The sequence below is a fragment of the Agelaius phoeniceus genome, chromosome 14, assembly GCF_051311805.1.
Source record: "Agelaius phoeniceus isolate bAgePho1 chromosome 14, bAgePho1.hap1, whole genome shotgun sequence".
In the NCBI taxonomy this organism is placed as follows: domain Eukaryota; kingdom Metazoa; phylum Chordata; class Aves; order Passeriformes; family Icteridae; genus Agelaius; species Agelaius phoeniceus.
The window spans coordinates 19,407,167-19,433,888 of NC_135278.1; the positions used below are offsets into that span (position 1 = coordinate 19,407,167).

At 43.3% G+C, this 26,722-nt stretch overlaps 1 long non-coding RNA gene across 1 annotated transcript in view; it reads left to right on the plus strand.

The window, feature by feature from the left end:
• LOC143695222 (uncharacterized) overlaps nt 1-12,966 on the plus strand; it is a 49,140-nt gene extending 36,174 nt beyond the window's left edge. The window contains exons 8-11 of the long non-coding RNA XR_013184290.1: nt 5,714-6,019; nt 8,115-8,284; nt 9,531-9,629; nt 11,627-12,966. This is a non-coding gene — a long non-coding RNA (uncharacterized LOC143695222). The remainder of the gene's footprint in view (nt 1-5,713; nt 6,020-8,114; nt 8,285-9,530; nt 9,630-11,626) is intronic.
• The last annotated feature ends 13,756 nt before the right edge of the window (nt 12,967-26,722 follow it).

Below are 26,722 nucleotides of genomic sequence, written 5' to 3' on the forward strand. Positions count from 1 at the left end.
GTGTTTATTTTTGCTTCAATACTTGTGACACTTCTCACAGATACACCTTCTTCACCTGTGGTGCTATAAAAGAGCTTTTTGAGACATGAATGATTGTGGGAAAAACAATGCTCTTACATTAAACATCTTTATTAATATGGATACTGTTTGATTTAGCTGTGCCTAGCTTCAAACCGTGATGCTTTGGAAGACAAAGTACAGCCAGAATTTGGAATGAATGTGAGAAATAAGTATTTGGGGATGGATACTTCACTGAAAATTCGAGTTTAATCCTTATTCAAATTGAATTTCCTTTGAGAAAGCTTAAGGCAATCAATCTATTATCAGACAACAAAACTGACTATTACTCATTCCAGTTAGGTTTGGTGTTTTTTTATTAGACCTGAAAGAAGTGTGGTGAACTAATGTGTTTGTAAACCCAGCCTGCAAACCACAGCAGATTGACAGTCATGTTTAATTTGGGAAGAAAAGGGCTTTGGTGCAGTTTGTGTTTCCTGATCCTTCTCCCCCTCAGTTCTGATTCCTCTCCCCTTCCTGTTGTCCCTTGCTGGTTTCTCCTGCTCTGTTATTGTTGTGTTTTGTCATTTGTTCATTCTGGGCTGAGTTAGGGCAGAGTGAGGGATGTGCTGCTGTGGGATTCTCACCTGGCTGAGGTGTCTGTGCTCACCAGCTGCTCCACAGACACCCCCAAAGTGGCACCAAACTGTTCCCATGGCAGAACCTTTGGAATCTGGAGGGAAATCCTGGTGGCCATGGATGCCTGTGATCGTGCTCACAGGGGTTCTTGGAGTGGGGAAGAGACAAGGATCTGACTCCATGTGTCAGAAGGCTGATTTATTATATTATTATATATATTACATTAAAACTATACTAAAAGAGTAGAAGAAAAGGTTCTCATCAGAAGGTTGGCTAGGAATAGGAAGGAATGATAACAAAGGTTTGTGGCTCAGGCTCTGTGTCTGAGCCAGCTGGGCTGTGATTGGCCATTAATGAGAAACAACCACATGAGCCCAATCCCAGATGCCCCTGTTGCATTCCACAGCAGCAGATAACCATTGGTTACATTTTGTTCCTGAGGCCTCTCAGCTCCTCAGGGGGAACCATCCTAAGGAAAGGATTTTTCATGAAAAGATGCCTGTGACAGATGCCAGGCCTGCCTTGCCTTCAGCAGGACAGGGCAGGAATGGGCTGGAGCCTGAGGCAAGGGCCACGAGGAGCAGAGCTCTGCAGGGCTGCTCCAAAGGGCACCTCTGGAGCTGGAGCAGCACCTCCAGCAGCTCAGAACCTGCTCTGTGCCAGTGCCCAGCCCTGACCCCAGCCTCGGCTGGCCCAGAGTTGGCACCTGCAGGGAGCCTTTGAGAATCCCTGAGTGCTTTGGCCTTAAAGCTCCTCTGGTTCCCCCCTGCCATGGCAGGGACCCCTCCCACTGTCCCAGGCTGCTCCAGTGTCCAGCCTGGCCTTGGGCACTGCCAGGGATCCAGGGCAGCCCCAGCTGCTCTGGGCACCTGTGCCAGGGCTGCCCCCCCTGCCAGGGAACAATTCCTGCCCAATACCAAACCTAAATCCACCTTCCTTTACCTCGAGGCCATTAATGTTCATTAGTGACTTCCTCATTGTCACTCTGCTCGCTGCTGGTTTTGCTCTGCAGCTGTGCTCATCTCTGCCCTGGACCAGTGATCTCCTCATCTCTGAGCCTCCCTTTCACATCAACACTATTGCTTTCCTCCCCTCCTGCTCTTTAAAATAATATTGATTTGTTTGTTTTGCCAAAAGAATGCTTTTAGGGGACCAGGCAGGGCCAATAAAAGTCACAGATACTAATTAAGGCAGTCACACATTAATAGATTGCTTTTCTAGAGGTTTGAAATCACCGTACGTTGTAAAGTCAAAATTAATCCTCTTTAAGTGACATGTAAATGAGGACAGGTTATTATTTGGAAAACAGGAGCAAAACCTGTAGCCTCTATCTCATTAAGTTATTTTGGTCTAGAACCATAATAATCAGTGTTGCTTGGGGCTGGAACAGATGCCCAGGGTTGTGATTAAAGATATGTTTATCCACATATTTTAAAAGCAAGCCCCAGAGACAAGGACACAGCAGGATTCTGTATCCAGGCAGTTCTTCTGAGCAGGGAGGGGACAGGAATGACATTGCTCACCTCCTTCCCTTTTTGTGAGCAATACTTTAAGGAATACAACTCCACACGAACAGCAGGAATCCAGCTGATAGGTTTTGCTCTGAATGTGCTGCTCAGTCACAGCACAAGCAGCACTTTAGGTAGATTCAGCTCCATTTTCCCCCCTGATAGTTGTATCATTAGGATTTTGCTTGAATTTCAGATGTTAAGTATACAATAACACAAAATGATTAATGGCCCATCCTAGGGAACGTGTCATGTCAATAAAACTGGTCTTTAATAGCTCTGGTACAATTCCCAAGTTGAAAGAATTTCAAGAGTCACTTAAGACAAAACCTATTTTTCTTTATCAGAATTCCTTAGCAGTTCTGTGCCTGAGCACAGAGGACAGGAAGGGCTCAGTAACCACTCAGAGGATTATTGCCCCTCAGCTCCCATTCTCTCTCTCCTGTTCAGGAAAGAGAACAACAAAAATATTGCTTGCAGTTCCTTTGCTGTATCTCCCACCATCCCAGCGACCAAATTAACCTGTGCTGCAGAAAAAGGGCTGGAAATAACACTGACTCCAGTAGAACACAGGAGCTGTGTGCCCAAAACCATCAATTGGAATGTTCAAAAAAAAAAAACCCCATTTGTTTCCTTTGTGAATTTTTGTGGGACCAAAAAATCCTTTATCAAACCTCATCCACTTCTCCTGGGGGTGTGTCTAGAAACCAGGCATGGATTGGATGGGAGGTGAGGACATCTTCCAGCTTTTCATTGCCCCAAAGTCCCTTTCTTTAGCCTCAGTTTGTGCCCCCAGGAAGGCAGATGCAGCTCCTGGGGTCAGGTAGGCCTGCTGAAAAGAGAATGGTTCATAAAAGAGAAAAACAAAACAAAAAGCTCTAGATGTCTGGAACTGCTGCTGCTGAAAAGCTCCAAAATTATAATACTCCAACTGATTGCATGAAATTTCCAGCTGTTAAAAGCTGAACTTGATTCCTCCTTTAATCACTCTGAACACATAATACATGTCTGAAATTAAAGGTCATCCACTCACCCAGGGCCCTACAAACGTGCTTTGACATTAAAAGGTTTACAATTAAAATCCACTGGGGCTGGGAGGCAGCAGCAGGGGCTGCAGGGGTGGAGCAGGGCTGCCCCTGGGGCCCTGGACCATTTCTGTTTGGTGCTGGGGCTGAGAGAGAGGGGCTGGCTGGGCTCAGGCAGGGGGACCCCTCCTGCTGCCCCTGGGGGTGCTGCAGCTCTGGGCAGCCGTGGCCACGCTCAGGGGCAGGGGCAGGGGTGGCCAGAGGTGCCCCAGGGCCTGCCAGGCACGCCTGCAGAGCTGGGACAGGTTAATGGTCACAGGGGACAGTGCTGGGGTGTCCAAGCTGTGCCCCAGGGCCTGCCAGCCACACCTGCAGGGCTGGGGCAGGTCCAGGGGCACAGGGGACAGTGCTGGGGAGTCCAAGCTGTGTCCCTGTGCCTGCCAGCCCCACCTGCAGAGCTGGGACAGGTTCAGGGGCACAGGGGACAGTGCTGGGGAGTCCAAGCTGTGTCCCAGGGCCTGCCAGCCCCACCTGCAGAGCTGGGGCAGGTTAATGGTCACAGGGGACAGTGCTGGGGAGTCCAAGCTGTGCCCCAGGGCCTGCCAGCCCCACCTGCAGAGCTGGGGCAGGTTCAGGGGCACAGGGGACAGTGCTGGGGAGTCCAAGCTGTGTCCCAGGGCCTGCCAGCCATGCCTGCAGGGCTGGGACAGGTTCAGAGTCACAGGGGACAGTGCTGGGGAGTCCAAGCTGTGTCCCAGGGCCTGCCAGCCACGCCTGCAGAGCTGGGACATGACTGAGGTGAGCCTGGGGGGGCACAGCCGTGTCCTGGTGCAGCCCCAGATGTGCTGGGGTGTGATGGTGCTCACAGGGGTCTGGGGATGAGGGAAGAGATGAGGAGCTGACTCCATGTTTCAGAAGGCTTGATTTATTATTTTATGATATATATTACATTAAAACTATACTAAAAGAATAGGAGAAAGGATTTCATCAGAAGGCTGGCTAAGAATAGAAGAAGAAAGAATGATAACAAAAATTTGTGGCTCTGACAGAGAGTCCGAGCCAGCTGGGCTGTGATTGGCCATTAATTAGAAACAACCACATGAGACCAATCCCAGATCCACCTGTTACATTTTGTTCCTGAGGCCTCTCAGCCTCTCAGGAGGAACAATCCTAAGGAAAGGATTTTCCATACAAGATGTCTGTGACCCTGGGGATCACCAGGCTCAGGCACAGCCCCAGATGTGCTGGGGATCGCCAGGATGGTGCTCAGGGACAGCCCCAGATGTGGCACAGCTGGGCTGCAGGTCAGGCTGCAGCCAAACACGCCAGTGCCAAGGGCAGAGCAGCAAAGGGGGGGCTGAGCCTGGCCCAGGGCACCCCCAGAGCTGCCCCCGAGCCCTGGCAGCAGGAGCTGCAGAGGGACAGAGCTCTCAAGGCCACAGCACTCTGATGCATTCGTGTTTAGGAGAAATTTGGCTGTTCCTCTGCTTAAAATTATTTCTTTACCAGCAGAGCAGAGAGTCTCTTTTCCTTTACATTTCTGTCAAAAAACAATTGGTGTGTCAGGCTGCATTATGTCTGATGGTTTGGTGAAACACGAGCTGACGTACTGTAACCAAAAGGGATTTGAACATATCATGTCAGAAACTGGAAGCAGGAATACAGCCTCTTGCTCTCTCTGTCTTGGCAGGAGTTCTTGTTTTCCACTCTTGTTTTAATTCCTCTTGATTGCCAATTAAAAAAAAAAAATAACTGCAAAGACAAGTGTCCAGTTCTGCTGCCTGTGCTCAATGTCCCTTTAATCTTTCCTTCTGTTCCTTGAGAAAATGCAAAAAAGCCATGAAGGCAGAAGAAAGTCTACCCAGGTCAGAGAATTTGATCAAAAATCACCTGTGAGACTTGACAACCTGAAGAAAGATTAATGAAAACAAAAAGAAATTTGGAAATTAAAGAAACAAGAAAAAACCCCAAAGAATCAATAGAAATCAGTGCCTAAGAAAGCAGAGAAACCTGGTGGCAGTCATCATCACTTTGTGGGATGATACATGTCAAAGATTGGAACTGAGAGATTGGCAGTGATTTTTTTAAGGAGAAATCCAGGGCAATTTATGCTGCTGCCTCAGTGTGATGGGATTAGGAGGCAGCCCTGGGCATCCCCTTGCTCTTGGTCAGGCTGGATTTATGTGGCTCTGACCTCCCCTGATATCTCACCCAATCTATAAACTCATTCATTCACTGAACTGGGTGCTTTTACTCTGATGCTTTCCAGACACTGAAGAGAAGGAGACAAAATCTCATTAGTGTGTGTTCTCCCTCCCACCACTTTGTTACTCACCCTCTTTTCTGTCACTGCTCTCTGCTTTCTTCTCTTTCCTGTCTTCCTTGGCTCTGTTCTTCCCTTTCCCATCCCCTCAGCACATTTTCCTTTTCCTTACTCTCAGCCTTCCCCTTTCTTGTTCTCCAAATGCCTTATGAACTCCATTCTTTTCCTGAATTATTTTCCATTTTTTTCTCACCAGAATATTCTTCTCTTGTCTTGCCCAGGAGTTGAATTTTGCTGGAGAGGACTCAGAAGAAGCTGCTGCCTCCCCAGTTTCCCTCTGCTGTGAGAGTTCCCCGAGCTGGGGCTGCTTTGGCCTGCATTAATATTTACAGCCCTGGTTTATGGATCTGAAGATTGATTTAGCACGAGAGTAATGCAGGGGAGCAGATGAACCATGGGAATGGTGAGGTCTCCTTTGCTAAGATTCATAAATCTAAAAGCCATGCTGAGGTGAAGAGCAGCACCTAATGCCTGAGAATCATTGGATGTCTGAAGTCTTAAACAAGTTTGAAACTTATCTTTCACAGGTAGGAAAAAAATGATCTTTAATGGTTTAACACATTCTCCAAACTCTTACAGAATTACAGCCTTTCTCTTTAAAATGTATAAAGTCTAAGGAGTTCAAGGAACAGCAGTTTTCCCAGGCAGTCAGGTGATAAATGTGCTATTTGCTAACATCAGGTATGCATTTTCTTACAAAAGCACAGCATATTTAAGATACTCTTGGCACTCTCATCCTTTTCTTTTTCAAAAATTATGGGTTTGTTTTTTTTTTTTTTTGCCACGGAGTTTTTTGTCTTCTAGATACTAAACCCAATTATTTTTCAAGGTCAAACCATGCAGTACAGATTTAATTTCAGCATGGACACGTGAAATTGTAATCAACTCATAGTTATTATTAACTCCAACAAAATATTCCTATTACGAGTGGAACACAGAATGACTTTTACCACCCCCTTGCTACAGAACTGCTGTGCTTTTTAGTCCAAGTAGAAAGGAACATTCTGGAATAAAATGTGACATTCAGAGGTTGGACTGTTATGTCTCTTATGCACAATAAGTTCAGTAATGGAAGCATTAGAGCTCTGTCTGAAGCAGGGGGTTTTACACATTTGCTGCCCTGCTGACAGGGACAGGCTCAGTGTCTGTCACACAAACCTGGTGTTTAAGGAGACACATCCTTCTCCTGGCAGCTGGGAAGCAGTGGGAGGGAAGGCACCTGAGAAATGCACCTTGTAGCAGTCAAGGACTTGGCTTTCTCTTTGTGTTGTGTGTTATTTCGTGCCAGAAAAAGTGAGCTGAACTCCAGGGTGAGTCTGGATGTGTATTTGTGCAGTCCATGCACAGATGCTGCCTTTTACCTGTAAATCCATTTTGCTTTCAGACAAGCAGAGGAAACCATTTTCCTTGAACCACTGAGCTCTTCAAGCTCTACCAGTGAGACATGCCTAAACCAGTCAGATTATTTTGCTATTTCCTACACACTGTTTGATGTATTGTGAACACTTCTCCTCAGTTTAGGGCTAAAAGCTTGACTTGTATAACCACGGCCCATTATTAAAAAAAAAAAGTCAAAAGCAGCACACAGCATGCAATTAAAGAGTAAAACTGCAAGGGAGTTCTGTTTTCAAGAGGGCTTTTTCCTATCAGCCCATCATGCAAAGTGATGTTTGGACAGCTGCTGTGAGCGTCCCGTGTGTGTGGTACCCACATCACAAAAATGCACATTTTGGAAAACAAAGCGGTACCTATTCAAGGAAATGGAAATGCACAGAAGTCACTGCAGAGGAAAACCAAAAAGACCCATGGGGATCTACCCTGGATTGTGAATAAAGCGTGAAGCTGGGCACAGGGTGTGAGGAGAGGTGTGGTTACACACTGAAGGGAATCCAGTGCTGGTGGAGCCTTTCCCAGCATCATCCATTGCTCTCCTGGAGGAATGGGGTTCCTGGTGGTACTTGTTCCTTGGCAGAACCGATGTATTTGGTGTTTCCATTTTGGCAAAGCAACCCAGCTGCATCCCAGAGCCCCCCTCACCTTTGCTGGGCCCCACTGCAGCCCCTGGAACATCTCTGGGTATGGAGGGCCAGCTAAGGAAATTAGAGTTCTACAGCTTGGCAAAAGTTTGGGGAAAAAACTCACCCCAACACCCTGGGAATGCTGTTTGTGTCTCCTCTGGAGTCATTACTCTGATGGGAAAGTTTGAAAATAGAGCAGGAGGTGTAAATGTTGTTTTGAACACAGTGGCTTTCAAAAGCGTCCTGAGCACCACTGAAGGATCAGTGCTACAGGAGGATCTGATCATTCCATGTTTGGCTCTTTTTTGCTGCTGAAAAATCTCTGGTCTTTATCAATATTTGAAGAGTCAAACCATTCCCCCCAAATGATTAATAGAATCCCCTAACATATAGGGGAAAAAGCTTAAATTTTATTTTTTTTAAAGTAATCTAAGAATAAATTGTTTTCATATAGATTTTTTTTTCTGAACCTATATTGAAGCATTTGAATTGTGCTCATGGAGCTACATTTATAAGAAAAAGTATTATCTTTTATTAGATCACATAGTATATCTTGAAAAAGAAGCATCTCAAGCTCACAAATGCTTTCTTGGCCCCTCTGCAGGGATATGGAAAATAATCTTGCTGGGAGGAAGAGAGCTCAAGGGAGAATATAGATGTCCTGTTAATCAGGACATAAAAAAGAAAGGAGAAGCTGTGATGTGACAGTGACTGGTGGGAGAAAATCTGGCAAACAGCAGAGAGAAGATTGGGAGATATGACAATTTGGGAAATGTATGTATAATTTATAAATGCAGACTTATTTTATCAATTTCATGTAGCACTCCTGCTCAGTCTGTATTTAATCTGCCACTGGCTGGCTGGGGCTGTGCCATAGATCACACACAGCAGCACAGCAGAGACCTGGGGACGGATCACAGGATGGGGCCTTTGCTCAGAGAAGCACCAGGGCCAACCAGGCTGGTTGAAGCAAAGGGAACTGCTGGTCTCAGGTTTTCCTCTAAAATGGGAGCAGTGGGAGCTGCCAGGGAGAGCAGGAGGGGAGAGCTGCAGCCCTGGGCCAGTGCTCCTCTCTCAGGGCTCACCCAGGGTGGAACTCGGGGTCACCAAGTGTGCTGGTGTTCTCAGGGGTCCCAGGGCGAGGGAAGAGATGAGAATCCTGACTCCATGTTTCAGAAGGCTGATTTATTATTTTATAGTGGATATTGTATTAAAAGAAAATGATATACTAAAACTCTACTAAAAGAATAGAAGAAAGGATTTCACCAGAAGGCTTGAAAAGAATAGAGTGGAATGGAATGAGAATAAAATCTTGTGACTGACCAGAGTCTGAGCCAGCTGGGCTGTGATTGGCCATTAATTAGAAACAACCACATGAGACCAATCCCAGATGCCCCTGTTGCATTCCACAGGAGCAGATAACCATTGTTTGCATTTCATTTCTGAGGCCTCTCAGCTTCTCAGGAGAACAAATCCTAAGGAAAGGATTTTCCATAAAATGTGTCTGTGACCCAGGCTGACCAGCAGGACACAGGGCATTAACACCACAAAGGAATTGTCCAAAACTCCAAGGTCCCCCAGGGTCACAATGTCCCAAGAGAAGCTTTGGAATGCCTGGATTTTTGTTTGCCTTTTATTCTGAGAGCTGTAGGTCTGGGTGCTTTCTCCATTAACATGGCCTGGGTAATAATGTAAATTTATAGTCTTCACTTACTTTGTAAGTGCTGTAGGGTCTCACAAGATGAAACTGCAAGCTGCAGTGTTTTGTGTCTGGAGTGGGAGCTTACCTCATTCTCCTGGCTCCTGCTGTTCAGACTTTGGTTCTTCCTGCTCATTTTACTGATAGAAAATGTTCAGGTTTGGCTTTCCATCAGTGAGTGTTCACCAGCAGCACTCTGGCACAATCACCTTCCCTTCCTCCTCCCTGGCTATTATGGCTTTGAAGAACTTGAAATGAGGGCTGAGCAAAGTTTGTTTGTTTGTTTGTTTGTTTCTGTTTGTGCTCTGCTGCCCTGAACAGGGAGAATATTTGACAGCAGCTGGAGAGGGAGCAGGGGATCCTCTCCACACCAGCACAGGTCAGCACACAGATGTTTGTTCTCCCTGCCCCCTTTAAAAGGTAAATACTGTCACAAGTTTAAATCGTGGGGATTTTTTTCTTTCACAAGTCTTTAAGCATTTAGGATCACCAAGGTCCTGTGCAAACCACAGAAGAATGTCAGAGGAGCAATGTGTTCATTTTGACAGAAGTGTCAAATTTGTCTTGAGTTTTTTTTCATTTGCCACATAATGCCACTGAAGGAAGCACAGAGGAAACGCTTGAGAATTGCTTTTCAAAACCAAGTTCTTCTGGCAAATCAAGAGACTTCTTTTCAAACAGTTATTTGCTATTTTTAGTTCCTGTTGTAATATCCACTTTTCTCGTTGCCTTTTTATTTTTTTTTGTACCAGAAGGAATAACAGTATCTTTAAGGAAAAAACTTGATTTCTGAGGCTAGTCTTGGTTCTTAGAGCTGATCTTACTCAGCTTCTACTACTTTTTGTTTGTTGTTTATAACAAGAAGTCTTCTCATGCAAAGCAAACATTTATGAAAATGTGTAAATATTTCCTTTGGAAATGGAGGCTTTTAAGCCAATTTCAGTGAAATTATGCTTACACTGATGTATCAGAGCAGAAACAGAACACTGCATGTCTGCCTTAGACTGGGATATAAAACTGCACTTTGGGGCAGCCTTGCTAATTTGTTTCACTTCTGTGCAGGCTCTCTTTAATTTTTGTCTTGATTTTTTGAAATTATTCTGGAAGGCATTTTATCCCATTCTAATTAACATTCAATTTGCATGTTTTGAAAAGTATCTTTTTTTAAAAAATTTGGAATCTGAAAACTAAACAAGAGAAGTATCAGGAAAAATGCAGAAAGGATCCCTTTAGCTGCAAATCCAGAACAGGAAAGAAGCAGTTTTGGGATGTTCTTCACAGGTGCACAAGAACAAGGTAGGAGTGCAGTTCAAGGTCTCCTCACTCACATCTCATTTAGTTCTTATCAGTGTGATAATGAAGCACAGCTGCATTTTTTTAGTGGGTTTTAACATGGAACACTATAAACCAATATATATTAATGATTTACCTCTTTTCTGGCAATGTAAATTTCTTTATTTTCTATATCTATCTATAATAAAAATAGGTAGATTATAAATTATAAATTTCCTTATTTTCTATACTATATATGGTAAAAATAGATTATAAATTATAAATTTTTGTATTTTGTATATCTATCTATAATAACAATTGGTAGATTATAAATTATAAATTTCTGTATTTTCTATATCTATCTATAATAACAATTGGTAGATTATAAATTATAAATTTCTGTATTTTCTATATCCTATATACAATAAAACCAGGTAGATTATTATTATTATTGTGTCTTACCACTAGATGTGTAAATTTAAGAGACAATTTAAGACAGACATCCAAATTAAAAGCAGTTTCATGCTTTAGAAGCCACGGTGGTGCCATGACCAGCTGGAATTCCTGAGCCTGTGTGGAAGGGCTGTCTCCTCCTCCTCCTCCTCCTCCCCTGCTAGGAGTTGCCTTTGCCTTTCCTCTCATTGTGGCCAAGGTTTCCTGAGCAGAGTGTCTTTTTCCTGACCAAAGTATCTTTTTCCTGAGAAAACAGGAGCACACTTTGCTGCAGCACTCAGCATCAGCTCAGCACCAGACCTGGAGAGCAGCCCGTGCTGTGTGCTCAGATCCCTTGACTCAGCTCTCAATAGATGCTTGACAGGTGCTGTAGGCAAATGTTCCCTTAGCTCCCAAAAATTGCAGTTGAAGGAGTCTCTGGCCTAAGGGATGCTAAGCCTGTGCTTCTGCATATTTCAGTTCAGTATGGAGCAGAGGCATTGCTCAGGACATTTCATGTCCTGTTCTATTAGAGATTTGTCCATTCCTATTAACTCTTGGGGTTTGGGAAATGGGAGATGTCTGTGAGAATGTCCTGTGAATTTCTTGGTGTGATATGTGAATCCTGGAGTGGGTATGTAACACATTTTCTCTTTTTTTTGTGTCTATCCTATCTGCTGACCTCCCTGTGTCTGATACCCATCCCCTACCAGTGCCTGTCTTGCAAATGTTTCCTCTTCCAAGCAGAGCACTTCTTCCTGCTCTGTCTGTTCTAAATGCAGCTGAGTCTGCTGGAGCTCTGAGCCAGGTCTGAGGCAGTGGGGTCCCCTTGGATGAAGGAGCAGCAACATCCAGGAAACACCAACAGGGATCAAGAGTAGCTGGATCATCTCCTCAAGCAGAGAAATCCCATCGAGAGGTAAAGGGAAGCTCCTGGCTGGTTCCTTTCCACAGTGACCACACACCCTGCTCTAGGGCTCAGCCAGCTGGAAACGAGAGGGTGCAGAAAGATCCTTTCTGACTGATGTGCAGCTTTCATTTGGCATCTTGGGCTCTCTAGCAATAAACACAAATGACAGTAAAAAACCTGCAAAAAAACCAACATTCTCAAAGAACTCTTGAGAGCACCCAGTGCAAACCCTGCTCAAACAGGGCTGGACAGAGCAATTGCTCAGGATTGTGTCCATTCAGGTCTGAGCATCTCCCCAGAATCATTAAGGAGGTGTTAACATGACTGAACAGCTGCTACAACCAAAAAGCAATTACTGGTGCAGCAGGACATGGTTTGCTTAACAAGGCCTTCCCATTTTTCCTGATGACTGCTGGAACAGAGCAGGGATTGAGGAGGAGCAGAAGAAACAGAATTGGGCTCTTTAAATAATTACAAACTTCTTTATCCTGTGTAGTGCCTGCACAAGGTAGAACCTGGTGGTGGAGCAAATTCTCAGAAGAGATTTAGGGAAATGTTAAATCTGGTGATGAGCAGCCAGTGCAAAATCTTCCCCCCAATAATCCCAGCTGGAATTCCACCATGAGCTGACCCCAAGCTCTGCCACGTTGGGTGTGGAGGAGCAGATGTCCAATGCTGCTCCAAAAGCAGCACAAGGGGCAGCACTTGCTGTTGGATCTGTGACTGTGTGGTTTCTGCTTGGGAAGCTGTGAGTACAAATCTCCTGTTATTAGAGACAACAAATTTCTATTAATATTGAACTTAAATTGAGGTCTTTGCATATTTAACAACGGTATTAGTTTAAATATGCAAATAATAACAATTAACTTATTCTGGATTTACTTCAGCACTAAAATATTTGTACTCCAAACCTGGGATATTTTACAGGTTCTGAGATTGACTTTGCAGACAGCTTGTCAGTGAGTGGGGGTTACTTGTGTGGCCTGGTGAGATGTTTCTGACAATCTGTTGCCAGAATATCTGTCTATCAATAAGTTTATCAGTAGACTTCATTTATTAAAGCAAGAATTAGCAGCTAGCTTTGTTTTTCTTTTCTGCTTAAGGAGTGGAATAAATTGCCAGTTGGCTTGTTTTGTTGTTGTATTTTTCCCTATGTGTTTGTGGTGGGTTTTTGGTTTTTTTCACTGCAGTATTTGCAGTTTGATTTGAATTACCCAAAGGAATAAATTCCATTTTCAGTGATGAGGATTAAAAGAGAGCACCAAGGTATTACTATAGTCAGACAACATCCACAGTGTCCTACATTAAGCATTCCCTGAAAGCCAAGATTTGCATGTTCCACGTTATTATCCCACCTCTAATTGTACCCCCTTGCCATAACACCCTGATGAAAGTGCTATTTACATTAATAAAGCATCACACTCCTAGGAACAACCATCACACTGGTCCTCACTTTACATACAAACCCTCTGAAATGAAAAAGGAAGAGAAGGAGCTCCAGGCCAAGCGGAGAGCGAGTGAGGGTGCCTGGCAAGCACAGCCTGACCCCGGTCACATCTGGCTGCAGAGCAGGGGCAGATCATAGCCCAGAGAGCCCCTTCCCCTCCCTCGGGGTGCTCATCCTCCTAATCCACTCAATTAGCACGTAAAATGAGAATATCAGGGACTGGAATTCAGTAACGCTCACATCAATGTGAACCCCAGTGCGTTTTCCGTGACCATTAAGGAGGCAGCAGAATCCTGTTGTGAGGCTCCTGTGGCACCCCTGTTTGTCAGATTCTTGTCCTCTGCACCTTACAGGAGACTTAAAAAAGCCCAGACTATTGCACTTCAGAGGGAGAAATTTATTTTTTCCTTTTCTCAGTGGGCTCACTGTGCTGGTTGACACTTCTCAGTAATATTTAATCACGGTGTGGAGCTGATGCAGAGTGACTCCTCTGAAACATCTTAGCCCTTCTCTTTAAAATAACTCTGTCACATATTCATAAACAAAAATAGAGGTCAGATAATGTTACTTGTCAGCTCTGACTATGCCCTGGCTTTTATTAGAAAGTGTAGAGAGACCAATCTTAATAAGAGAACAGCACTGCTGCATTTGAATTACATGCTTTTTGTCCTTTTCTTATTTGAAAATCCTGCCTGCTTAATTTGGCAATAAATTAAGGACTGCTGTTAAAACCAGATTTTCATTGAGACTGAAGGAGCAATGTCCCTGCTAAGGAGAAATGATTGCAGTGAGCAGGTCTGGGTCATCCATCCTCACCTTCGCTGGGCTCGAGGACTCTGGGTTTAGATCCCAAGCAGATTTGGATTCTCTTCCTGGTGAAGATCAGCTTCAACAAACAGAATGTCATTTTAGGATCCTATGAAAGGATGCCTTGATCTGCATATTTCCCTTTTCCCTGCTCCTTTCCCCACTGGGCTGACATTTCTGACCCATGCTGCCTTTTCTTCTGTGCTTCTGTATAAAGTCTATGGCCAGGCTCAAAAGGGAAAAGCTATATTTATATTAAATAGATACATATATATATATATCCATCTATAAAATGTATTCTATATCAAGCAATTGTTAATACTTATATTTACTTATATTTATATTAAATAGATATTTATTTTAAATAGATATATATATCCATCTATAAAATGTATTCTATATCAAGCAATTTTTAATACTTATATTTACTTATATTCATATTAAATAGATATATACCCATCTATAAAATGTATTCTATATCAAGCAATTGTTAATACTTATATTTACTTATATTTATATTAAATAGATATTTATTTTAAATAGATATATTTATCCATCTATAAAATGTATTCTATATCAAGCAATTTTTAATACTCAGAATTAATTCCTTAACAGGAAAGTAAAATTAGCTAATAATATACTTTACTAAAGCTGTTCCATGGCAGTGAGCATGATTAAGAAAGAGCAGTTTTCATCCTGGAAATTATATTTCGAAATTAAATTTTAATAACACAGTAAAGCTGTCACTCATGTTTCCTATATTTTTCATAAGTGAATTGATTACCTTTCAAATCTTGTATAAAACTGGATTTCTTTCCTATGACAAAACTGAAAGTAGTGCTTTTCTCAAATTATTAAATTATAGAAATTAAAGGGAAATTCCTAAAAGATTTAATTTTCACTCCATATTTAATCTTCCCATTTGTGTTTATAGAGGTTTTCTCTGGCTCCTGTTTCTAAAATGAACCTCGTGGTGAACATTCATTACCACTGAACCCTTATGAGCAGACATTTATTGACACTGTTAAAATAAACTCAGTCCCTCCAAGAGAGAGCTTGGTTATACATTTGATTTTGTCCATTTATCTTTGTTTTCTGTCCAAGCCAGTAACCAACCTGAATAGCTCTCTTCTGCTGGCTGTAATGACTCGAGTGGAAGAGCTTGGCAATTATTTCATTAATTCCACTGAATATTAATGCATGTGGTTGCCAAGATATTTATGAGCTGCTTCAGTTCACTCGCCTTGTGGAGCTCACTCCCCTTGGAAAGCCCTTCTCTCTTTAAGATCAGCACCTTCCCCTGAAAAATTCACATATTTCTGGTTTATTTTGCTTTTGCCATGTAGCATGAAGAGAAGTTTGTACTTTTCCCTGCCCACCTGCTTTTTAAAACAGAATTCCTATGGATTGGGGGGTTTTATGTGGAGCCTTTCACTGCATTCAGCAGAGCAAGAACAGCAAATTAAGGGTTGGGACACTGCTGGATTACCCCGGTTTCAGGGATAATTCACAGGAATTATAGACAACCACAACTTTCTGGAGCCCCCATCCCTCCCAGCGGGGCTGTGAGGCTCAGCTCGCTGTCCCCTGAGCAGGAATTCCCCTGGGCAGAGCTGCTATCAAACTGTATTAAACTAAATTCTCTTTAGTCCCCACCTGTGTCAAACAGGCTCCACTGAGGAGCTCTCCCTTGTGCAGAATTAACTCCTACAAGCAGGGCCCTGTGTTGGCAGGATGTTAAAAAATCATCAGGACACCATTCCCAGGGGCACAAACCTCACTGCCCTGTTATCCCCCGACTTCCACAGCATTAGTGCTTGCTTCTAAGCAAAACCAAAACCTTCAATTATTTGTACAAGTGGATAGGAACACTCTATAACACTGTAATTCTGGACCTTTGTCCAGAAAAAAATCCATCCAAAATCATGTAGGTGGAAGAAATTGCACCTTGCAGGTGAGCTGTGCACAAAGAGCAAATTCAAGAATAAAATGTTCTCTTAAACATGAAGTGTTTGCTGTAAATTAATGCTACTGTGGTGCAGCCCTGCTCTGAAAATGCATCCTGCAAACACCACAGAGCTCCTCTGGAAAGCAGCAAAACTTTGGGAAGGGTCTGAGACGGAGAATTTCTTCCCCATGGCACTCAAAAAAGCAGAAAGTGGAGCAGAAGAAAATCTCAGCTGTTCAAAAAGTGACTACATATGGTTCCCAACAAATCTTGTAAGCTCAAATTTGGCTAATTCTAGAGAAAAGCATCTAAACAAAGCCTGAGGGAAAATACTGGATGAACAGTATTCAGTGGGGATGTGGGCAATTATTTGGGCATTATTTGGGCATTTGAGCAGAGGTTAAACTGCTGGCAGCAGGTTGGAGGAAGGTAAGACCACATCAGCTGTTTCATCTGCTAATTTTCCAAAGTACAGACTGATGGAGAGGGTCAGTCTAAACATGATTTGCTACTTGGACCTGTAAGTTTCATAGCTGCCAGTAAATACTGCATTTTCTCAGAAATCCTCCCAGTGGTGAATTCTTTTGGAAGGAGAGTTTGGATTGTCAGGAATCTCTGAGCAGCAGCTCTGAATCAGCCCTAGGGATGGGGTGGGATTTTTCCAGGCCACCCAGTCAGGCTGGTTTCATCCTGTTTTTATCTTGCCTCCTAGGTTTGCAAACACAATGCAGTTTCTCTGCCAGCTCACCCCTCGACCTTCTGCTGAGAATGACATTATAACAGCAGCTCTGGTGACAGTTTGGGATGTGGGTATTTATCCACTGAAGCTCTGGACCAAACTTATCAATTCCCTGCATCCAGAGGATAAAATGAGGCACTGGGCAGCTCTGACTTTCAGCCTTTGCTGGCTGGGGTCAGCAGGGAGCCAGTGACCTTTCCATGGATGCCACCATGGCCTGTCAGAACTCTCATTTAAAATACTCCTCTCAAATAGATAAAGATACACCCTGGTCACTAATCAAAGAGCAGCTTTAATGCCTCAAAAATGTGGAGCAAGCTGCAGGCATCAGAATAAATTACAACTGATTTTGAGCAGTCATTGAAGAAAAAGTTCAGGGGCCGTGCCAGGGAGAGCCCTGGGACTGGGTGATCCATCATTAACTCAGCCTGGGAGGTCAGTCCTGCAATGCTCCAAATGCCCATTAAACATTTACAGCTTTTCATTTTTCCAGCTCTGTGCCACACCCGGGTGGATGGGCACATTTTAAAGAGCTGTTTTGTTCAGTTCTGCATGGCCCGTGCTGAGGGTGTGATTAGCACACAATTGCACCCAAACCTGCACCCCAACACGGAGCTGTGGGTGTGCAGAGAGCATTGGGGGGTTTTCTGTGTTTTCTCTTATTCCACTGCTTGCACTGCTCTTTCCCCTCCTGCTTCCACTGGGCCTTGCCAAGGGCAGACCCTGAGGCAAAATACCTGCAGGTTTTCCTGCCTGTGCCTTCCCTTCCTGAACTCTGACATCCCAAATAATTCAGGAGGAGCCCCTCAGACCAGTTTCTTCCTTTCTCTTTCCTTACTCCCCTTCCTTGCATCCCTATTGCCTTTATTGAGGATAAACATTAATAGAAGACCATTTGAATTCTTGATTTAAAAAAAAAACACACAAAAAAGTTCCTTTTTGGAACAGAGGCTTTAGGGGAATGACTGTGATGTGGAAATAGATAGGAAAAGTAGTTTTTAATTTGTGGGGGGGATAGAATGTAAGGAAATAAAGACAGTGCAGAAGGGAATCTCAGCCCTGAAGAGTTGCAGTTGTATTACCAAAGATGAGGAACAGGCCACAGCTGTGTCTAATAAGGATGAGAGCTGTAATAGAGTGGGTTAGCAGGGTGAGGAGAGAGATGGGGTTTGTTTGCTGTGAAAAAGGAGTCAGTGCTGCAAGGAGCTGCCCATAAAAGGTCACTGAGAAGGTATGGAACTTTTGCCACGAAATGACAACGTTAATTCACTGTTAATTTTGGTTTTGAGGATGGTGCCATGTGATTTTTGAGCAGATAAGTGCAGCTGATGCTCAGCACAGAACTTTTCACAGTTCCAGGTACCAGGGGTCACCTGCAGGAAGGTGAAACCTTGGTGCTTGCTGGCATTCCAGGTAAGCAGGGAGAGAAAACACTGGAGAGCCCAAAATGGATTCCTTTTGTCAGTGCTCAGCGTGCCAAGCTAAACCTTTCTCTTAAAACAGAGAGTTTTCAGGAGTTTGTTGTGGCAAAGAGTTCTTGGAGACTTTGCTTCCCCAAAAATAGAAACCCTTATTTATAAGAATTAAACTATTGTACATAAAAGAAAATTATTACACCAAACATAACTTTTTCTTGTGGATAAAAATAAAATGCTTTACAGTTACAGGTTCACACAGTTGATTTATTCATGCATATAAATCTTCCCAAGGATGTGTGCATTTTCAGTACCCTTTTTATGCTTTAATTTGCAGCTTATTCCAGAGAGCCTTTGTTAGAAAAACCCATGTAATGTCTTAAAAATATCAATTTGTGGTATTCAAATAGGAAAAAAAATTAAATTAGAGGTTTGTGATGCATCTTTCCACCTGTTTTCACCAGCACAAAACTTAGGAGCAGTGAGGAAAAAATGTCACTTCATGTCTAGAAAGTGATGAGGGAATTGGCTGCACAGGCTCATAAAATGGCTTGGACTTAATGAAGCTGGACTGGCTCTTAGCTGGTTCCTGGAGGAGGAAAGTTGGGTGTGTGAGGCTGTTATCTGTGGAAGAATTTTTTTTCATTGAACAAGTAATTCACTGTAATTAAAATAAAAATGAAATGGCTTTCACTGTAATGTCCTCAGAGAGTTTACCAAACTAATATCCTAACTACATAAAGGCAGAGGTAATTTTTCATCCATAAGGTTTTTATGGAAATACATCTATTATTTCCCAAAGCAGAAAATGATACATTTTATTTAAATTGCATTTTCTAAGCGGGAAGATTTTTTGTAATGGAATTTTTTACACAGCCCATAATTTATGGGCCCTGGGAACAGGTGATTAAAATGTTGCTCTCACTTGAGGGGGAACCTTTGACACAGCTTAAGTTCACCTGTATTTACAATAAATTTTTGATAAATGTATACATTTTATACAAATATAGAAATAAAATAATATAAATATATATTATCATAAATATACAAATATATAAAATTATAAATATTTTAGGAAAAGATTATATATAGAACATTATATATAGAAATAAAGAATAGAAATAAAGAATAGAAATAAAGAATAGAAATAAAGAATAGAAATAAAGAATAGAAATAAATATAAAGATAATAATATATAGAAATAAATATGAATAATAATATATAAAATTTATACAAATACAATTTATAGATTAGTCTTCACATGAAGTTTTCCCAGGACAAGCAAGCACAACACTGCCTGGGCCTATTTGTGTTTATTAGTCTATTCTGTGTTTACAGGGCAGTTTCTTTTATGTTCTGCTTTAAAAAAAAAAGAAATAAAAAATCAGTCTGGGCTGTTTTGAAAACAAGCAAACTGTGGTGAAAGGCATTGATGGACAGTTCCATTAGCAGCTAGGCTGGGCCATCTGTTCTGCCTGCTCTGAAGGGGTTAACGGCCTTTGGCTGCTCCTGGTGCCCAGCTCAGGCAGGCAGGGCTCAGCAGGGCCAGGCGGGCACGGCCCTGCCCTGCCTGTGCCAGGGTTGCTGGGTTGAACCCCCTGGCACTGGGGGCTCCAGCAGCAAGGGGGGTGTGCAGCTCAGAGCAGCTGATGGGAGGTACTGAGCTTTGGGGCTCTCTGCGGTGAGAACTGCTGCTTAAAAATGAAAATAAAACCAGGAAAAGTTTCAGCAAATCACCAGAAAGCGCTGGATATCTTCAGAGAAAACTCTGGAGCGGGGTAATGAAGAATGTGTTGTTTAACTTCTACGCAAAAGGGATTTTTAAAATTATTTTTTAACTATTTTTTTCCATAATCCATGTTCAGTACATTGGCACAGAACGAGCGGCTCTGCTGTGTTTGTGGGGTCTGGCACGGGGAGCTGCCAGGGCTGCAGCTGTACCCGTGCCCAGGTGTGGGGCTCAGCCTGGCCTGGCACGCAGCTCCTCAAGGGTGGTGCAGGGGAAAGGGCTCTGGGAGTTACCCCCGAGTTTGTGGATCCATCTCTTTGTCAGCAGCACAGCTTTCATCACAGGGAAGAGAAAAGAACCATGGCAGAGGCAATAGTTTTGTCCATATATATAGTATACAGTTCTTTCATGGTATAGTTCATAAATTGTAATTTATTATAATTATTAATAGTTCAAATAGTTCAATAGTACAAACTTTTCAGACTAAAATTAAACTGTTTGGGTTGTTCCAAATATCATGGGGAAAGGTTTCTCCTTCCTGTGAGTATCTGGGGGGTGCCTTAGCCAGGAGGGAGAAGGTAAACTGTGGTAAAAGCAGGAAAACTGCAAATGCACTGAAAGGATAATGGAGAAGCTGTCACCCCTGCTATTGATTTCCTCCCAGCAGAGAAAGCTTTGGAGCAGATGAGAGCCTGGCTCTTCATTCTCCCACCTTGAAGAAAAGTGCTTGTAAGGGACCATTTGGTCATTGCTCTCAACTGGGTAGAAACCCTCGAGGGCTTTGTTTGGCTGGGTTTAACTGGGTAACAATCCCTGAGGGCTTTGTTTGGCTGGGTTTAACTGGGTAACAATCCTCAAGAGCTTTGTTTGGCTGGGTTTAACTGGGTAACAATCCTCAGGGGCTTTGTTTGGCTGGGTTTAACTGGGTAAAAACCCTCGAGGGCTTTGTTTGGCTGGGTTTAACTGGGTAAAAACCCTCGAGGGCTTTGTTTGGCTGGGTTTAACTGGGTAACAATCCTCAGGGGCTTTGTTTGGCTGGGTTTAACTGGGTAGAAATCCTCGAGGGCTTTGTTTGGCTGGGTTTAACTGGGTAAAAACCCTCGAGGGCTTTGTTTGGCTGGGTTTAACTGGGTAACAATCCTCAGGGGCTTTGTTTGGCTGGGTTTAACTGGGTAGAGATCCTCAGGGGCTTTGTTTGGCTGGGTTTAACTGGGTAACAATCCTCGAGGGCTTTGTTTGGCTGGGTTTAACTGGGTAGAGATCCTGGAGGGCTTTGTTTGGCTGGGTTTAACTGGGTAGAGATCCTCGAGGGCTTTGTTTGGCTGGGTTTAACTGGGTAGAAACCCTCGGGGGCTTTGTTTGGCTGGGTTTAACTGGGTAACAATCCTCAGGGGCCTTGTTTGGCTGGGTTTAACTGGGTAGAGATCCTGGAGGGCTTTGTTTGGCTGGGTTTAACTGGGTAACAATCCTCGAGGGCTTTGTTTGGCTGGGTTTAACTGGGTAGAGATCCTCGAGGGCTTTGTTTGGCTGGGTTTAACTGGGTAGAAACCCTCGGGGGCTTTGTTTGGCTGGGTTTAACTGGGTAACAATCCTCAGGGGCCTTGTTTGGCTGGGTTTAACTGGGTAGAGATCCTGGAGGGCTTTGTTTGGCTGGGTTTAACTGGGTAACAATCCTCGAGGGCTTTGTTTGGCTGGGTTTAACTGGGTAACAATCCTCAGGGGCTTTGTTTGGCTGGGTTTAACTGGGTAGAAGTCCTCAAGGGCTTTGTTTGGCTGGGTTTAACTGGGTAACAATCCTCAAGGGCTTTGTTTGGCTGGGTTTAACTGGGTAGAAACCCTCGAGGGCTTTGTTTGGCTGGGTTTAACTGGGTAGAAATCCTCGAGGGCTTTGTTTGGCTGGGTTTAACTGGGTAGAAATCCTCAAGGGCTTTGTTTGGCTGGGTTTAACTGGGTAACAATCCCTGAGGGCTTTGTTTGGCTGGGTTTAACTGGGTAGAGATCCTTGGGGGCTTTGTTTGGCTGGGTTTAACTGGGTAACAATCCCTGAGGGCTTTGTTTGGCTGGGTTTAACTGGGTAACAATCCTCAAGGGCTTTGTTTGGCTGGGTTTAACTGGGTAGAAATCCTCGAGGGCTTTGTTTGGCTGGGTTTAACTGGGTAGAGATCCTGGGGGGCTTTGTTTGGCTGGGTTTAACTGGGTAACAATCCCTGAGGGCTTTGTTTGGCTGGGTTTAACTGGGTAACAATCCTCGAGGGCTTTGTTTGGCTGGGTTTAACTGGGTAGAAGTCCTCGAGGGCTTTGTTTGGCTGGGTTTAACTGGTTGATCCAACACAGGCAGATTCTCTGGGAGGGAGCAATTGTTGAAGGAGCTGAAGAGGTGAGCTGTGCTGCAGTGGCTCTGCTTTTATCAGCCTGGGAGAGCGGCTCCAATGTGCCAGGAATATTCTGCAGGCTCCTGCAGGACTCTCTGAGCTCGGCAGTAAAAGCAGGAACCTGCCACGGCATTTGCACACCTGAGTTCATCAATCTCCATCACTTCTGAGTTTGCTGCATCTCAGGGATGTGAGAACTGCTCAGCCCTCTCTGAGAGCCAAGCCCTGCAAGGGAGCAGCACAGCACAGAAAATCCAGATATCCAAATGTAAAACCACAGCGTGAAGCACAGCCAAAGTCATTTAACAACGAATCATCAAAAATGTCTCTGATCAATTAAAAAAAAAAAAAAAACACTGAAGTATTTCTGAGTGGCTGAGTAACCTCCAGAGCAAGAAATAACACTTGTAGCTGTGAAAAGAACTAAGTGAACAGGGATTATAATTGAGAGAACTTTATTCATAATAATGTCATAGGAGGAACAAGTAGAAGAATAGTATTACTCTATCAAATATCTTCTGTGTCTGGATCCCTATGTAAAACATAAGAAAGCAATTGAAAAATATTTACAATGAGAGAGAGGAGCTGGAGGTTTTAGCACACTGTCAAGCTTAGGATGTAATTGGTGTTCAGAGACTTGAAGGAATAATTCACATTTTATAGATTCTAAATAATATTTGAATTTTACAGGAGTATTTCTTGAAAAGAGAAAAAAATAAACAAACAAGAAAACTCCAAAAGACTGAGAGTGGTATCTGGGGTTTTTGTGTAAGAGCAGGATAATTTTATGGGTGAGGCAGCTTAATTTTGGGGAAAAACAGCCAATCAAACATATTCCTGCTTTTTCTTTCACTTTTCTTACTCTCACCTCCAAGCAAATGTCTCATTGAAAGTGCCCAGATGTACAGCTCCAATCACTGGAAGATAATTAAGACTTGGGGAAAGTTTTCCTGCACCTTCTGCTTCCCCTTCCAAGCCCATGGCCAGCCCCGTGTGCTGGTTGGCTTTAATTGCAAAAATCACCATATTTTGCTCCTCACGCCTCAGGTTTGCTGCTCTGCGGGTCCTGTGATTTGTTTTGAAGTAAACTCTGCTCTTGATACATTATTGAGAGGGAGTGGGGTTAGCACAGCCTTGGAGTGGGTTTTTCCAAGGGGTGTAATTTCTTCAGCAGAAGGCAGGTTCTGTTTGATTCCAGACGCTCTGCACAGGAAGATTTTGCAGGCTGAATTTCCAAGTACTCTCCAGTACCTGAGCTGACTGATGTGCCCATAATGAAAGTTCTGTTTGCATCCAGAGAAAGACATCCTGCTATCCCTGGTGTCGTATTTTGCCCTCTCTTTTAGGGGGGAAATGGGAAATGAGGCTGTTCCAGTGCTGAATCCTTCCACACTGCCCCAAGCAGACACAGCCTGGCAGGTTCCCATCCCGAGTTTCTTTGGTCAGCAGTGAGAAATCCCAGGGAGTCTGGGAATATTTGAGCTTTCAATGTGAGTGCAGTGGCTGTGAGTGACATTTGGGGGAGTTTTGCTGTGTCCTGTCACTTTAGCTTCAGCCTTTGACAGCCTTGTTGTGTGGACCCCCAATTAGTGCTTTGATCTCCTCCACAAAGGACTTGCTGTATTTTATGTCTAGAACACATAAATTTTTTACTTAATTAATGAAGGAAATGAGCAGGAGATGTAAACCTCACTGTTCAGCTTTTAAATGGTATCACCAAGGTGTGGTGGGTGTGTGTTTGCTTGTTCTCTTCTTGTGTTGGTTTTGCTTTCTTTGGTTTTCTTTTGTTTTGTTTTGTATTTTTTTTAAACCAAAACAAAGATTATGGTATCTATGCAAGCCCTTTCATCCATTAAATTCTGAGGGAATTTCAGATCTGGATTTTGCATACTTTGAAAATCAAATTAGTCTTCAATTATTTAGGGACTTCAGTTTTCCTTCTGAATGCAAATTCCTAAAGACATTTCTTACCCAGCAGAGTCTCTTCCTCATAGATTAACATGACCAAAGTTACTTTAGAGTTTAATTACTGTTTTGTGTAGGGTTTAAAATCAATAGTCTTGCAGGAGCTTCTGCTCTGAGAACTGAAATTTACAATATCTGCATGTCAGGTGTACAGCAATATTTTATAATATAAAGTTATCCTCACCTTGCAATGGCACATGAATGCCTTTAGCATTGCAGCAGACCAGAAAAGCCAATCTAACACAGAAATGTGTCCTGGCCTATGAAAGTCTTTGCAACTCTGATTTCATTATGTTCATCACAATTACAGCAACCCAAGCTCCCAGACTCCTTGCAGATGTCTTTAATTTATGAGCCTTGGGCCCATTTCTCATACGGAGTTTTTAAGGTTGTTTGATTTAACTTTTTAAATTTTTTTGTTGTTGTTAATAGATTGGTCATCCTCATATCTTAATAAAACAAAAATTGAATTATATGCACCACTAAGCAAGCATGACAGGACTTTTGCTAGCAGATGTAAAGTGTGAAAACCTGTGGGAAAATCCCATTCACTTTAGGTTCCACCTGAGAAGGCTGCAGTGCACTGCAAATGGATTCAGGCTGAAAAACACAGGAGCAGGGGAACAATGGAAATCAATGATTTGAACCTAATTAAAAAGACCTGATAAAAATTCTGGAGAGCCAGATGGCAAAGTCAATTTCTCAGTATAATATCTGTGCAGATAAAGAATATGATTAGCTGTTGACATTCTGCAAGGGTAGAATGATCTTATCAGCAGGATGTCAAAGTATTTCTTTAACAGTATTAGACTGTGCTTTTATAACTATTGTACACCTGACTTAATGGAAATCATTTTTCTTCCAGGAAGTATGAGACATAATGTTTTTCTCAGATGTCACAGTGCAGAACTCACGAGTTGGTTATCTTGATAAAAGCTTTAGACTTTGACTGCTGAAGGCAGACACCTGCATGACTTGAACATTAAAGCTGAAATCAAACCCCAATTACAGGTGGTGCTGAACACTTTTGTATCTCTCTCTCCATTTGTGGTTATGGAGTCCGGACAATTCTGTTGAATTAGCAGGGAATTTTGGACAAGGAAGTTTCCTGTACACGTGTGTAGTGAAGCAAATATTTAAGTGCCTTCAGCTGAGCTGTTCCCTTTTTTTGTGCAAAATGCTTAAAAAGACAAAAAGAATGAATGATATGATGGTTCCATAGCTAAAATAGTCATGCTGGAGAAAAGATTTCTGGTGTCTTTCAGCTCCTCCTCCAGTTCCTAGACTGGAAACACCCAAGTGTAGAAAGGGATGGTTTGGGAGTTTCCTGGGAGGGAGAAGAGCCAAACTGAAATGTTTTTACAGGAATAACTAAATCTGGGTCCTGGATATGCCAGGCAAGAGTGGTCTGATCTCCCATCTGCTGAGTAAAACGGGACCTACACTCATACACCATTGTTTCCTCATTGCCTCCCCTTGAGGGGTTGGCTGTAACCATTCCCAACAAAGCTTTCCACGTTCATTTACTGCTGTGTGCAGAGATCTGGAATGAACGTGGGTGCTAGCAGATTATGAACCTTCAATTCTGGTGTAAAAGCCTCACCTGGCGTTCCTGATGTCAGCTTTTGGCAAAGGATGACTTGGAAGCTTTGTTTGTCCCTGAGCTGCCCAGGCTGGCTCACTGCTGCTGCTGCTCCAGAGCTGTCAGCCCCTGGCCCTGCCTGGGCTCTCCTGCAGCAGCTCCTGCCTGGGCTCTCCCAGGAGAGCTGGAGAACATGGAGGACAGGAGAACATGGAGAGACAGGAGCTGGAACATGAGGAGAAGCAGCATCATTTGCTAATAGGATCTGTTTCTCTGCTAAGTGCTCTGGATTTCAGGGCTGGAGCTGTTCCAGCCTGGGTGCTGGACACTGGAGGGTCCTAAAGATGCTTTAGGGACAGTTTTGTGGCCAGGCCACATTTCATTATTCCCCTCTCCTGGGCTTGGTGAGGGATCTTTTGCTGAGCAGCAGAGACAAGTCACACTGAACTTTCTGGAGTGTTACTGAATGTGTATCTTCATTGGACTTATTTTTTTTCACCCCTAAAAAGAAGCAATCTGCATTAACTGCTGGTATTTCATGCAATGCTACTTTCTATTATGTGCATCAAACTTCTGTGTTCATAAATATTAGTGTTTCTAACATAGCCATTTCTTCTTTTGAATTCAGACAATAGGAGACAGAAGTTACAGCTCTTTAAAAAAGCCTCAATAATTAGGGACAGCCTGTGAGGCAAGCAGCTCAGGTATCAATTTTAGAACAGATGAATCTTCCTTAGCATACACTAATTAAAGTGGCTTTAAAAATCTGGGCTGAGGATGAAGCAGATGATGCTGTACACTAGTAAAACACAAGTCTGTCTGATGAGGCTTGTCTGGCACACAGTGCAGGGGGAGCAGCTCTGAGTAACTGAGCATGGAAATCTTCTTCTTTCTT